This window comes from Athene noctua, chromosome 5 (assembly GCF_965140245.1).
Source record: "Athene noctua chromosome 5, bAthNoc1.hap1.1, whole genome shotgun sequence".
NCBI classification, from domain to species: Eukaryota; Metazoa; Chordata; class Aves; order Strigiformes; family Strigidae; genus Athene; species Athene noctua.
The window spans coordinates 12,918,549-12,934,007 of record NC_134041.1 but is presented as its reverse complement, the minus strand read 5'-3'; the positions used below and the strand labels follow the sequence as shown (position 1 = coordinate 12,934,007).

The 15,459-nt window shown below is 46.0% G+C and overlaps 1 protein-coding gene across 17 annotated transcripts in view; it reads left to right on the top strand.

The window, feature by feature from the left end:
* Positions 1-2,409: 2,409 nt before the first annotated feature.
* The window catches only part of PTPRF (protein tyrosine phosphatase receptor type F), a 389,874-nt gene continuing 376,824 nt past the window's right edge, over positions 2,410-15,459 (top strand). For 14 of the 17 annotated variants that reach the window (XM_074906384.1, XM_074906379.1, XM_074906383.1 and 11 more), the window contains exon 1: positions 2,648-2,757. The gene's annotated coding sequence lies outside the window, so the exon portion shown is untranslated. Of the gene's footprint in view, positions 2,519-2,647; positions 2,758-15,459 lie in introns of those variants that run through there. The other 3 variants (XM_074906365.1, XM_074906369.1, XM_074906367.1) reach the window with 3 other exon arrangements.

Genomic DNA, 15,459 nt, shown 5'->3' with positions numbered 1-15,459 from the left:
TTAAATAATTCAGAAACCTGGTCTTTTGATTTTATACCTATTTATTATGTTAAAGGGAAGCAAAACCCATCTCACATTATCTATACACTCGCTGGATATCAAGTGGCACATGTGACAAGACTATGGGTGTGTATGTTTGCTCTGAAGAGGTGGTTCAAAGGGAAGGAAGAGCTACCAGGAGCAGTGACCTCCAAATCAGGTACTGCAAATACACACTGAGACTTTGCTTTCCAAAAACTTACTACTGCAATGGCTGGGTGGGCCGGAGCCGTGAGAGCTACCGATATATAAACTGGTGGATCAATCTCAGGGCTTTAAGACTTGTATACCTCCTTCCAGAACACAGCTCTGGTGACAACATGCCAGTGTATCCTGTACTAAGCAAACTGCTGAAGTAGATGCCTTTGCTTTGAGGAACAGTGCCCCACGACTACAAAGTCCTCAGAGAGGTAAAGGGGTGACAAACCGGCCACTCATATTCAGTGTAGCACAAAGCACCAGTGCCTACTGTGCTCACACTATTCAGAGCCTTCCAGGTTTTTACGTCATGAAGGCATGGATTGCATAGGGTAATAATACAGAGTTTTGGGTGGTAGCTGTATGTGAAAACTCTCTGTTTCGTGATTCAAATGATTAATGGCTTACGTCCATGGGACAATCATTTACCTGCAAGTCTTGGCTAGAAGCTCCAGGGCATCAGAAGTTTATGAGGCAGCTCTGTGTCACTCACATGAATCCACATTTGTGAAGGTGTTTAGAAACCTGCACTTTTAGGTGTCTAAAAATATCTTAAAAAACAGTCCTGCAGGTTGGCCCAACATTTCAGTGTCTTCACTCAAAAGTTCTTAACAAGATCATCATAACAAGATTAGCAAAGGAGCAGTAAGCCACAAATCTTCCATTTTTCAAGCAAACTTAAAAAACCTGTCACTTGCACATAAAATGAACAGGGGTCGGGTTGACATGACCCACCTTAAACTTGCCAACGTGGCAGCTGTGCAAGCTGGGGGAACGGCTCTGGTGGCTCAGTGAATCCCTGCTCTGGAGTAGGGATCTCCCGGCTTCCCCGTGGTCGGAGCATCCTGAAGCAGATCCAAATTTTAACACGGAGAGTGGAGCCCATGGGCACTTTGGCAGTGCTGTGTGGCACTCGGCCAGCACCACTTACTCTAAGCTCCGTGGCCTCACTGTGTAATGCACAAAAGGGCCGTTTTGCAGCAACATTTGGATACTGAGTAGGAAGGAGAATATCCCCAGAACCAAAGGCTTTCATTGCCAGAGCTTCCCGCCGCCTGTCAGGGCTGTTAAGACTGGCTTCAGGTGCTCAGCTTAGGGCAGAGGCGAGTGACACACGAGGGACTGGGCATCGCATTCAGGAGTGTGAAGCCCAGAGCTCCTCAGAGTGCCGGAGGCAACCACAGCGGGGCAGAGGAAGAACCTCTGCAAAACCATCTGGCTCTTATCACCACCCTGCGTGGACGGAGATGAGAGGACAAGGGCAAAAGATCTTCGAAAGAACACAGTTACCACGCACGAGGAGAAATCCCGGAGACCAGAGAGGGGGAAAAAAAGTGTTTAACATGCTGTGGCACATGCCCGTGACCCCGGCACGGCGCGCAGAGAAGGGCAGCGGGGCGAAACCGGCCGAGCACCGTGGTGTGGCCCGCGCTGACGCAACCCCAGCTCCGAGGCAGGGTTGGCAACGAGCCAAGGAGCACCAACACAGTCGGTGCAGTTGACTGACTTAACCCTTCCACCATCTAAAAAAGGCGACGAGAAATCCTCCGCGGCTTCGCTGCTTCTTAGTTCGGGGCCCCGGTCGGGGAAGAGGAAAGGACTGGAGGCGTGAGGCGGCTGAGGCAGCGGCGTGTTCCGTGGCTGCGCGGGCTGAAACAACTCCCGACAGCCGCAACACGGCCAAACCGATCGTAAACCGCAACAGGTCTCAGCGCGGCGCTCACCCGCCGCTGCCACCGACGGGCAGACCCCGCGGGTGGGTGGGTGCGGGGAGAGGGCTCCGCTCTGCCTCTGCACGGGCGCTCCTTGCACCTCCCGCTTCCACCTCCCGCCGGCGGCCCTCCCGGTCTGACCGACACCCAACCGGCAGAGCCACCGGGCCTTGGCGCGGAGGGACCGGAGAAGTGCCCTTCGAGGCCCTCCGCGGGCCCGTCCCTCTCCCGTAGGCCCTCGGGCGGCTGCCCCCGCACCGGCGGGGGAGGGCGGCGGGGCGGCGCGGGGCCCCCCGGCTGCCAGGCCGGGTCCTTCCGGCGCCGCCGCCAAAGCGCCCGCCCCGGGCCGCGGCCGCGCCCTCCCCCGCCCCACCGGGCCGCCCCCCGCCCGCCCCCGCCCACACCTGGCCGGGGCGGGCCCTGCCCGCCGGCTGCGGGCCGACTCGGCGGGCAGGGGCGGGCGGCAGCGCAGCTCCAGGCCGCGGCGGAGCGGAGCGGGGCTCAGCCGGGAGCAGCGCCGCGCCTCGCCGCGGGGCCGAGCGCGGCAGCCGGCGCCCAGCCCAGCCCAGGTGAGCCCGCGGGCGGCAGGTGGCGGCGCGGCGGCGGGGCGGGCGGGCGGGCGGCGGGGCGGGCGCGGCGCGCGGCCCCGGCGGGGGCGGGCTGGCGGCGGCGCGCGCGGAGCGCGGTCCCGCGCGGCGGCTGAGGCTGAGGGAGCGGAGCGGAGCCGCCGGGCGGCCGGTGGGGAGCGGAGCGGGTTCTCGCGCGGCGCCCGGAGGCAGCATGCGGGCGGCGGAGCCCCGGAGCCCCGGTAAGTGGCTCGACTGCGGCGCCTTCCCTCCCCCCTCCCCCCGCCCAGCTCCCGGCGCGGCGGGGTCGTCTCCCGGGGAGCCGCCAAACTCCGCCGCCTGTTGAGCCCCGCGGATCGGCGTCCCCCGAGCGCCGGCGCCGCCGCCCCGGGTGTGCCCCTCGGGGGCCGCCGCGCGGTACCGGGGCCGCCACGCGGTGCCCGGCGACCGCCGGCTGTGCCCCGCGGGGCCCCCGCGGGTCGCCGGGGAGCAGCCAGGCACCTGCCGGCGCCGCGCCGCGGTGCCGGGGGCGCGGCGGGGGGCGCTGGGGCTCGCCGCCGCGGCGTGACCTTCCCGGCGGGCTGCGGCGCTCGGGGCAGCCCCGGCAGGCGGGTCCGCCCGCGGGGTGGGGGTGGGGGGGACCGGGGCCGCGTCCCGCGGGGCGCAGCGCCGAGCGCCGCGGGGCGCCCCGGGCGCGGTGCCTCCGCCGCGCGGAGAGCTACGGGGCGATGGGGAACGGCCCGGAGCGCTTCCCCGCGGCGGGCGCCGGCCGTTCCGCGGCGGGAGGCGGGAGGGCGCTGCAGCGGGGCGCGAGCCGGGCGGCGGGGGGCGGCAGATCGCGCCTTTCCCCCCCCTCGGTGGGGTGAGCCGCCGCCTGGGAGAGCGCGGGGCTGCCGGGCGGCGGCGTCTTGGGTGGCGAGAACAAAGGGCCCCCGGCGGGAGCGGGCAGGGAGCTCCGCCGCTGCGCCCGGGGTGCCGGCTCCCAAAGGCGGGGGGTGGGGGCGGAGTTCCCCCCTTCCTTCCCCGCCCGCCCTCCCGGGGGAGCGCGGCTGCAGCCTCCCCGCGACCAGCCCCTGCCCCCGGCCGCCCCCGCAACCTGTTGGGCCGCCCGCCTGGTCGGGAGCCCCGGGGGTGCCCGGGGAGGGGGGGCGCGGGCAGTTCTCCCCCGCGGGACACCCGGGGGTGCCGGGCTCGCGTGGAGGGGCGGTGGGGTGGGCGCCGGCAGCCCGCGGCGAGCGGGAGTTGAGGCTGAAGGCGAACGCGGCGAACGGGTGTGTTTGTCTTCCCGGTGTCTTCGACGCCCAGAAAGTGTTTTCAGACGCAACTTGAAGCGGTTCAAATACCTGGCGTAAATTGAAATTAATGACAGAAAGTATTTCCACGCTCTAAACAAAGATCTGTTCCCGCAGACCTCTTGTGTGGAAAAGATGTGCTCCGTTTCCAGGAGACTGACTGGGGCAGCTGTTTTAAAGCGTTTTGGAGTTTTGTATTTATTTCAGATGTAACCAAATGAAGCTGTATTGTCAGTATCAAATAAAATGTTCTCTTGTCAAGAGTAGAATTGAGCTATAAAAAGTGATTTAGTCTGAAGATAACTGGATGATCGGAGTCCCGAACGTAAGTTACATCTAATATTTGCTGGTTTAGAGATCTCTGAAGGTGGCTAAGTTGAGCAGGGACGGCGAGCAAATAGTTTCCTTATGCTGCTTGTATAACGACCTTTGTTCATTTTTCAACGTAAGTGTTAGAGAAACAACAAATTTAATTTGAGATTACTAAGGTTCTGTGCTGCGAATGACTTGCCTCCATGTCTGGTTACTGGGTGATTGTTCCAAGACTGCCAGTGTGGCTTTGAAAGCAGCTTTTTAAATAAAGTCCATTGCACTCCTTACCATAATGCGGGAAATGCGTCGCTCAAGAGAATGGTTTTATGGAGGGAGCAAGTGTACTTTAATCCTGATTTTATTATTTATGCCTGGTGGTTCTCTGTTGGGGCTGAGGACGTAGGAGTAATAGATATCTGTACATTGAAGCACACGATCAGCAGTCTGAACTTCGAAAGCAAGAAGTAAAATCTGCGTGGCAAAACGGCCGGTTTGTGATCTCAATGTGTGGTGGGCGACAGTGTTGGATTATTTAAATTCTCAGTTTCTGCCTTTAACCAACCATCTTAACGTGCAAGTTTCTTAGCCTACGTCACTGGCATGCGTCGTGGTAGTTGAAATAGGATGCAGCATGACCATACATGTGAAGGGGTTAAAACAGCTTATGGCCAAAGAGTTGCTGCATCACTTCAGCTCAAGAGCTTTTTATAATTCAGCTTAGTTACAAATATTGCCATCTGCCCTTTTCTTTGCATGTGCTTGTCCATAAATATGTCTTGCATACATACTGGTTGAGGCTGTTAGCAAAACAGTAGAAGCCACAGACAACATTTTATTCTCATGCATGTTGCCAGTGAAAATGTCAGTTTCTGGAAAATTAAAGTAGAAACTGTCCTACATTGTGTCTGCATTTGGTTGTGGGTTGAGAGGTATGCAGGTATTTTTAATTTTTTTTTTTTTTTAACTAAGTCCTGCTTTTGGGAACATGAGCTAACTGTCATTGGCAAAAGCAGAGAAGACAGTCAAAGCTTGTGATTATAAGGAGAAAGATCTGAGCTTGTGGGTAACAGAGAAGAAATGTTTTCCTCTTTGTGTCCACATAATGCAGGGCTGTGGGAAGATATGCTTAATGAGGATGATTATTGCTGTGGCTTTCCATAAATCCACTTGTAATGGAGGCTTTGTACGGTTACTTCTGAATCTGTACATTTAAAAACTGCAAATAGCGATAATGGAGTTGGCTAATAGCAGACTGTCAAGTAAGTGCAATCCTTGTGATAATGTTCAGCCATAGATCTCCATTTAAGTATTACTTTTAAGCAGAGAATGTTTCTTGTAGGTCATAGTATATGCAATTAGGAGGAAAAAAAACACAGTTGTTGCTGCCTGTTCTTGAATCTTAACCAGCTAACTTTAATTGTGCAAAGGGTACTTTTTCTCTCCAGCTCTTTATCAGATAGCGGGAGATCTACAGTTTGGTAGATCCATTTGATGTGAATTTAGATAGTAGAAAGAAATAATAATAACAACTAGCTTTAAAAAAACTAACTGAAGAGGTCTACCTGAGCAGTGAATGTGTGGCTGTGTGCAAATTGAAGCTGGGACTTGTGCCTTTTGAAGAATTGCAAACTTCGCTATGAAGCATTGGAGCTGAATGCCACCAGGCGAGAGTCTGATCTTGTTAGTAGTATTACCTGGACAGACCTTTCTGTTTCAGTGTTTTTTTCAGTGCCTCTTAGAAGCCAGGGTTGAGAGTTAAATTAGTCCTGTCTGTTTCGCAACTTAAAAATAAAAGGTGAAGTTAAGACAGTCGGGAAAATTTTTAATGTGTTATCTCACCCCAGTACATAAGGATGTAAAATCACCTATTACTTTCAAGTAAAGCACTCATAATAGCTACTGGATGTTTTATATAGTGTTTTGAATGAATGCAGTTTTAACTTATGTAGCTAAGAAACAGCTTTTGAAGAAATCTGACATGTGAATTGCTTATGTTTGTGTGGAGGAATTCATTGAGAAGTATTTGTGATGCTCACCATCATTGTTTGCTCTCCTTTAAAAGTAATGCATTGACTTTCATCTTTCATACAGTTTGCAAGGGCTCCTTACGTGGATTTACTTTTGCTTAAAATCTCACCATAAAAGTAAGCTTTGTTTCTACAGATCTTAGTGCACTGTTCAAATCCAAAATGTATGCTTCCTTTCCAGTAAAAACTTATAATTACATGGGGTGGTAGCTAACTGGAAAGTATTGCAAAACATATGTAAGAATACTGTCGTACAAACTCTAAAACTGACGAATGACTCACTGCGCCAGTGCTATATCAAATTCTATCTATACACAGGGTTTAAATGACAAGTTTACTTTAGGCAGGGAATATGCAATTTTCTTGTACTCTTTCTTCATCTGATGTCAAGTGAGCTTAATGAAATGGTACATGTGGGCATACAGGAGGCACCAGTTGTAGAGCTTTAATGAGCAAAGGGAACAAGCACTGCTTGGCTCTATTTGTAAAGATGATAGAGACGTAACTACTCTGTATATTAAAAAACAACTTCATGGTACTGAAGCATGTCTTGAGACATTTGTTTCTTTTAATTTTCTTCTTTTTACCTCATGATTTGCTTATGTGCATTTACTATCATTTGTTCTATTTTTGTTCTCTATAGGGGAGGGTACTTGTGTTTTTTAGCAGTATACATATTCATCTTTACACATCTGTATTAATTGAGTTTTTAACTGGCATTTCAGAATTTTGGCAATGTTTTTGTAAATATAAAATTCGGCTGTCTACCATAATGAAAACAAGATGATGTTCAGCATGGGAAAGGGGCCCATGAATGTAGCTTAAAGAGGAAAAAACTGCTTTCCACTGCAACAAAACAGGTTTTATTCATGCCTTTGACATTGTGATTTATTATAAGAAGCTTCATAGAGCTTCGGGGAGGCCCTTCCAAAACCCAGGACATGTAAATAGGCAGTAATGTCCGGTAGCTGAGAAGCCTGTGTGAGCTGGGAGGAGAATGGGGAAGAGGAGCATAGGGAAGATGGTGGAGTGGAGGTATTGGGGTGTTGTGCTGTAACATTGTGTGTTGTGCCTGTACGGCTGTGGATGCCAGGTTGCCTGACGAAACACCCATGGGGAAGTCTAGCCTGCAAAGCTGAGGAACTCAGCATCCACTCAGACCTAGGTAGAAGACTTCAAACTCTTCACAACCTCTTTTATTTTTTAATTTAGCCATAATCTGTTCTGCCACAGAGCCTATCCCTTCAGCTCTCTGTAAATAGTCATCTTTCTGGGCTGTGTGAAAGACATAGACTTCACTTTATGTTGTTCGTAAGAGCTGTAGTGACCAGCACCTGCCAAGTGTTTTTACTATATCTAGGAAGGTCAGAGTCTCCTCAAGCTGTGAGAGGAGGCTAAGGAGGGCAAGTTGGAGCATTTGCTGTTTAATGTTAGTGTGCACACACTGTATATACCTGTGCCTTACTGGTGGGGGGAAGGATGAAATGGGCCTTGGTCAGAGCTAAGTTAGGGTTTTTGGAGCATGGGATGGAAGCAATGTATGTAAAAAGCTTGGCTGAGCGCAGAATTGACAAAAGCATTTCCTAATACCTGGACTCGGTACTTGGAAGAAGTAGGTAGCTCTGTTTGGATGATTTAATTAGGTGCAGCCCACTGTGTAGCTGAAATACAGCAATGCCATTAATCTGGGAAGGGATAGGGTGGTCCCACTCTTTATTCTTGTCCTTCAGCAGGCATAGAAGCTTCCAGTTTACAACCTGCCCAAAAGACATTTATTTCTTGGCACAAAATTTCAGCCGCAGCTGGCAAGTGGGTAAGTACTTTCTTCCAGCCTTACTGAGAATGAGAGGAATTATTTAGGTTGGCACAAGAAGTTTATAGTTCGGAGTTGTCAGATGAAATTGAACAGAGAAAAAATGTGAAGGCTGGGCATGTGGCATCACTCTTTCAAAGGCAGTGCTGGAAATCCCATCATCACTTGAAACCAAACAAAGCAAGCATGTGCTTGACCATGGTGAGGAATTATCTGTTGGCTTCATAGACCTCGCTTACTTTTTTTTTTTTCCGCAAGTGTAGTGTTTGACGCTGTATTGCATGTGTGTATACAAAGGATAACATCTGCTCTATTTTATGAGATCCATATAGCGCAGTTGCTTTTTTATGCCTTCAGTGTATGGATTCTTCTCTCGTGTGTCATCCTTGCTGCTGAAGGCAGCCGGACACTTGAGTTTTGTAATATCTCTTCTCTTTTCAGGAGCAGGAAGTTATCCATAGGATGATACTTGATTCTTCAGTTAATTTTCTCACAGAATGAGATCTCAGAGTGTTTTAGAAAAGCTGTTAATTTTCTAGAGGGTTTTGTGAGTAGGAATGGAAAGGGGACAATTGTGTAGCCCTTCTTCTGAAGGAGTTTTGCTAATTGTTACATCAACAGGTTAGATTTTCTGCACCAACACAGATGTATTTTGACGTATAATTTACCTTCCCAATTAATGATTATCTGAGAAGTATGAAGAAGGCTATTATAGTGTTTGGATTTTAGGGTATATATTTGAAAAAAAAAAAAATTTTTTTTACCCGGCAGATACTGTTCTTCTGATCTTTTATCTTGAAGAAGAACCATAGAAGTGGTAGAAGATCCTTTTGGACACAGTGTTAAGAATGTGTTGAGGTATTGTGTACTTAGAAGACATGAGCTGGGGGGAAAAGGAGGAAAAAGTGACCTCTTTTTTTTTGGATGGGTTGTTGCCTTTATAAAAAGTACTGTTTTCTTCAAATACAAAAGAGTTATGTTTGTTTATATCTTAAGTAACCTTAAAACCTTAAAAAATAAGATCAAATTTGATGAAGGGTTTAGTTGTTGCAGAATCAGTAATTCTTTTAAGGAAAAACCTGTAATTTATGAATGTACTGCCTGTTGTATTTTAACTACTTGGAAACAGAATTTGCAAGGTTACACACATTGACTAGAAGATGCACACAGAATCCAATAATACATTTTCCATGTCAAAGTTCAGTGTAATATGAAACATTTACCATAAACAATGAAAATTAGCCTCTTAAACCTATGAAGTAGAAGGTGTGGAAATAACTTTGTAATATATATTCTCATTGGATTTGTTGAGACTGTTCTTGGCCATCACCAAAATTCCTTTACAGTCTTATGTATTCTAATCTCTGTGTTAGTATGTGGTACAAAGACCATACTTGTAAACTTGTATTTAACCCGAGGAGGAAGTGTGCATTTTTGGACATCTATTTTAGATAATTGACTGTCTCCTCACAAGGAGACAATTATTTCAGCAGACTGTAGAGTTACTGCTTTAATGCTCCCTCTTGATGCAAAGGTAGAGTTATAAACTTCTGGAGGAAAGTTTGTCACCGTCAGTATACTTGTGAGATGGAAATCTGTTGCTAACGGGGTTGCTGCTCTTGTTGGTTTGAGTTTTCTCTGGGTTCTGCTACATCTGTGGAGCCTGTAAAACTATATGCTTCGGGTGTAGTATTAAGGTAGAGCACCTGATTGAGGTCTTTTGGCTCAAAAAAAGTCATTTTAGAATAGCTCTTCCATTAACCTAATTTCCTGAGGTCTGTCCCATTACAGGGGTTTCATTTTGGCACAGGTCAGTAGGTGCTGGATCCTCCTTCAGGCAGACAGATCAAGACATGGGAGAGCTTGTAGAAGCCTGTAGCATGGCCATGATTTTAGCTGCTTTTTTGGGGTTGATGGAAAGCGTATCTTTCAGTTATTCGTAGCTGGATTTTGGATGAGACTGAAGTGAGCGTGGGCTCTCACTGCCCCCACATTTGAGTGGGCAGGTACTGTCCTTTGCACAGAGTTGCCTACCTCCTGACAGTGAGTATCGCACTTTTTCATTCTTTGCTGCTGACTTACCTGGTTGTTTGGATCTGCAGCCGAGGCTGCAGTGATGGCAAGGGGCACCTCTCACCTGTGCGCAGACGTGTAACGCATGTGCCTCTCTGCTACAACTCCAGCAGCTCTTAAGGAGCGAGCTGTTACTTGTGCTAATTGTGCTTAGTTCCTACTATGTTTCTTACCTGAAGCTTTTTCTTTGTAAACAACATAATAAAGTGTGCTGCTATTCTACCTCTGTGCTAGTCTCTTGCTTTTGCCTGTGGAAGAAATAAGGAGCATAATGAATTATAAGAAGGGAGAGTTCCAAAGGGTTACAAGACAGCAGGCTGTCATGCTCTTCTAGTGATCCCCCACCCCAGTGTCAGGAAACTGGGCATCCTTTAAGAACAGTATTTTACTAAAGACTGATCAAAGACCTCTTCATTGACCAGAACCATCTAGATAGAAGGGCGAACATTTGTTTTAAAATGACTTGCACAGAATTACTGGGATCAGCAACTTGACTGCAGTGACAAGAAACGTCTTTAATACACTAGAAATTGTGAATTGTATTTTGTTTGCATAGATCATTAGGTGTTCAGGGCAGGCACCATGAATTCTACGGTGTTAAAGAATACACTGCTTAGCAGTTATGTTGCTGGAAAGCATTTGTAAATGTAGGCTTATTAGAGATGTATTTTTTTTTCTATACTAAACTTTGAAGAGTTGTGCTTTGAAGACTAGTGAATTTTTGATGTTCTTAAATATTGTCTACAAGGAGCAGGTGAGGTATCTCCTGACCTCCTGTTTTTCGTTTATTTATTTATTTTTTCTTTCTGTATGTTGGTTTTTGGTGTTATGAGAAATGCAGACATTCTGGTTTTGGCGTTTAGGTGATAGAATGGGCTGTCACAACTGTGTAGGTTATAAATGGAGGATGAGCTCTCAGATACTGGCTTTCTTCATATCTGAAGTGAGTTAACAGCCTCTTGGATTCTTGTTGCACAGTGTAATTAAAATAAACACTATAATGCTAATCATTTATGTATTTTTGCCTGTGGGTGAAGTTTTAAATTAGAAGTAGCTATACTTCGGTGGAAGTGGATTTTTTTTTTTTTTTTTTTTGTTATTATAATGTTGCCTGTTTCCAGTCTGGTAATATTTCTGTGAGAGTGCATAAAAAATATTGCTAGGCAGATTTGTTTTTGTTTTTTATTACCTAATTGTATATTCTAGTAACGATGTAATTATTGCTTTTAACAAAACTGCCTGACTTGAGTGTTTAATTCCATCAGACTCAAGCAGTCACTGATGAGGTGATAAATGATAGGTTATATGTAGAAGTGGATTTGCAATTATTTGCTGCTTTGGGGGAAAAAAAAAAAGATGCTTTGTTTCTGTCCAATGACTGATGTGGAAAATCAAAGCAGCGCACCAGATGTTTTTTCTAATGACTGTGGTTCAAGGTCTCTTTCGTATGGAGGAGGGTTTCGACTGAGTTCGTCCCTTGGCTTTGAAGTTTCTCTCGCTTGTTAATGTAGCACTCCTCTAAATCTTTTGCTCCGGACTTCTCTGTGGATGGTTTTATGGAAGAGCTCCTTTCCCAACCCTGCGTGCGCCTTGCAGCCCCCTGTTCGTGAGGAGGTGGAGGGGCGACAGCACTTTTACAGTGTGGGCTGAGCACTTCCATTCACTTGTGTTTATTTCATAGAATTAAACCAAGAATAAGTGTTTCGCTTTATTTGTTGATGTATGATTAGGAATTAGTGGAAGAAACTGAATCGCCTGTGTGATTAATGGTAGGTTTTGTTTCTAATGTATGAAAGGACTCATTGTCTGAGGCTTTTCCTCCATCGCACTCTGCCTAATCCGTCTGAAATCACACTAACGACTGCAGCGCTTGAGGCTCCTCGTCTTGTTTTCCTGTGTACTTAATCATACAGCTGGAAAAATTTCCTCTTCCGAGGGACAGTTGCTTCTTGTGACGAATCTGCTGTCACATCGTAGGGGTCTTGCTAATAAGGTGGGCATTAGTTCAGGGAGGGGTCTATGGGGAAAGAGGGTGGTTAATCTGAAATCTGAAAATTGATCTAATTTATGCCACATTTGGATTTTGAGTCCCGGCCTGACGGTTTTGTTAACACCGTCTATTGCCTACCTCTTTGCAACTGTGGCTGAAGGAGGTAAGCTGCCTCATTCTAACTTTTAATTACTCCCAAATTTTTGTTAGGTCCACTTTCTGTAATTGCTGATGTAGTACTTCTTCACGGAGGAACTTTAAAATTCCTCAGTGTATGTTTTCAAAAGCACTTTTTAAAGTTAGAGGTTTGCAGAAGTGAAGACATTTCTAAACTACATAGCAAGAAATTATAGGAGATAACGACTGTTCCTCTTTCAGAAAAACCCTCTAAGAAACACAGTACCCCACCCCACAAACACTAACCTTTCTTTTCCTCTGAATCAGGTTGTCATTCCAAGGTCTCAGAGTGATTCAAAATATAAAATAAACTTCCCTGAGGAATCTATTAAAAATTATTTGGTTCACTGAACATTCAGTGCACGTTCAGTCTTGGAATCCATTACAAGCCTGTAGAAAGACTTGAAAAATCCTCTCCAGCGAAGCTGGTTTAAGTTCTGTCCCTTTGGCAGGTGGACATGAGGGACCTTCATTGCTTTATTTTCAAAACAGAAGTGTGCGGAATTAATATTGATTTTTATTATAGCTGTCTGCTAGTGCCACTGTATCCAGGGGTCATATGTTGGCTCTGCTTTTGTAGTGGCAGCTTTCCATGTTCCTTTAGTTGAAATCTGTAGTTGTGGAGCTCTAGAAATAATTGGGTAATGCTGTGGTTTTTTTTTTTTTCCTTTGAATTCAGTTTGTAAAGCTTTATTCCCTAGAATTAAATTATTTTCAGGTTGAAATAGTACATAACTTCTTGTTGGAGACAAACACTGTTATAAATTAGTGAAACTAAGCTATATTTTAATCCTAGATTTATTTTCACTTCCATTGTTGCACACTGAAAACAACTTGGCATCTTTGTCTATCTGTATTGGTGTTTTCTTGTTCTGATAATTTTTAATGCTTATGTCTGGGAGAGACGAAATGTGTTAGGTTCCCACTTACAGCGTGGTTGTGTGCTGTGATGTGGGTTATATTTCCAGGTACCTGGTGTAGGTGTTGTCAGTTCCCTTCAGTGCATGCTGCCTTTGTGTGCTGAAGAGAGTTGTGTTATTCAGCAAAAATATTTCTTTTGGAAGAACTTTCCCATGTTTTCAGCTCATGATGGAGAACTGATATCTGCTTTGTTGTTTTTTGTGTGCAAATATTCATAGTTGCTCAGAGGATAGCTTTTCAGAGCCTAAAGTCAGGTAAGGACTTAGAGAAAACACAAATAATGGGCATTCCCTCCGGATATGCAGGTTTATTTGATTAACCCACCTGACTTGCGGCATTTGAGAGCAGTTAAATATTTGGACAGTCAGCAGTCCTGTTAGTCATGTTTCATTAGGTGATGGCCTCCCCCATTTTGTGTTTGCTCTGTTCTGCTGCTGTGGCCAAGTCGTGTGGTCTTGAAAGGAATTTGTGCATAGGGCTGTTTGGGGGTGTTGCTGAACCAGGCTCCTGAGAGGCACTGGGGATGCATTTTGCTGCAGCAGCTTCATCTGCAGTGGGTAGGGGATTGGAGGCAAGGGGAGAATATTGTTAATTGCGGATTGTCAACACTGTAAAGGTTAGCTAGTAGATAAAGTTACTACCCTAAGCAGAAATAGCAGTGCTGCCCTGAGAAGTGTAAAAGACTTGTCAAAACCTAATCTAATCTCCTGCATTAACTGTACATTGCAATAATGAATAAGTGAAATTCCAGCAAGCTGAGATAGTCCAATTTTAATAACTTCTCAAAAAATCAAAATGAAGTATTGCACTGGAAGAGGCATATCACGGTTATCCAAATTTCTTTCTATAGAATAGTTTTTAATTTTATGTGAGCATACACTAATGGTTTAAAAACTCATTTGTCTCCTTGTCAGCAGCTTGACCAGTATTTTAATACAAAAGTTATGGTTTTATCTTGAACCAGTCTTGTTTTTAAATGGGTGTTGCAGTCAACTGGAAAATTGTTTGACTCTCTAACTGCTGTGGTTTTGATGCAGTATCTACTGTAAGAAGGTAAAATTTATGTAAAATCAGTGACGCTTTCATCTGTTGTATTTCCATTTACACTCAAGGAGAGGGGAGCAGGTGTGTACACTGAAGCACTCAGTCTTGCCCTTTTTGTGAAGATCTGTGGTAACTCTCTGTTATGACTTGAGTAAAATTTGTATCCTTGTCAAAATCTGAGGAAGGTAAGGAGGAAATTGCTGCTGCAGTTTTAACTTGGTGCATTTTTAAATCCATTGCTGAAGCTGTTCTGATAGAATGTGGCTAGTAAGTTTTATGAGAGAATAAGCTAGTACAGAAAAAAACCCTCTAAAACTGTGGGATTAAAATGTGGTTTTAAAAAATGCTGATAGTACCTTTTTGTTCTGGCAAGAAAAGAACACAGTTATAATGTGTTTTCATCATACAGGTTTTGTGAGTGACTAGATGGGATTCACCACTGAATTTCTGACACTGGAGTGTCCAAACTGCATAATTAACTTACAAGTCAGTTTTTGGAGACTCAAATGATTCACAGGAAAATTAATGAGAAATTTAGTGCAATGTACTACTCCTTTCAGTATGGTTTTCTCACTTGAAATTACTGAGTTATAGATGCTTTAAATTGAAAATGGTTCTTAAACTTTGATTCTGAAATGAGCTATGAACAAGTATTCCGTATCTGTGGTCTCAGTGTGAAGAATGTTTTGATTAATAGAGCCACTACATTAGTTTTTATGGTAGTTTGCTGTGACACAAATGTAGTTTCTAGGTGTGCTTAAAAGGTGCAAGTTTGGCAGACTTTCTGCTGTATCTTTTCACCTAATTGCTTTATGAGTTTGCATCTAATCTTGTTAATTTGATTGTTCTTGTATGATTGCTAAAACATCTCTGAGTGGGTAAAAAGTACTTTTTATGGACCGAAGAGTTTGTGGTTTGGTATCAGTTGTGTGGTGGGTGTTGGGTGCTGCTATTGGAGGAGGGCAGTGTGGTGTTGCTCTTCACCTGCCTGGGGAAATGCAGTTGTCTGAGCCATCAGAAAGAAAAACAAAACAGTTTGGCTTGGTGTGAAATAACTTACACCCCTCAGTTTTGCAGTGCTGTCTTTTGTGTGCATCTACGTGAGGAGCAAATGTGTTTGCAGGGTGGCTTTCTCTGCTAATGGCGTGATGGAGGGGTTTGTGGTCTCGCTTTGGTGGGAGTGCAGAGCTGCCGGAGGGGGTGACACTGGGTGTTTGCCAGGCTGTCATGCTGCTTTCTGACACTGCAAGACCTTCTCAGAAGAGTTGTCTTGCTATAACCAGTGTGGGTAAGTG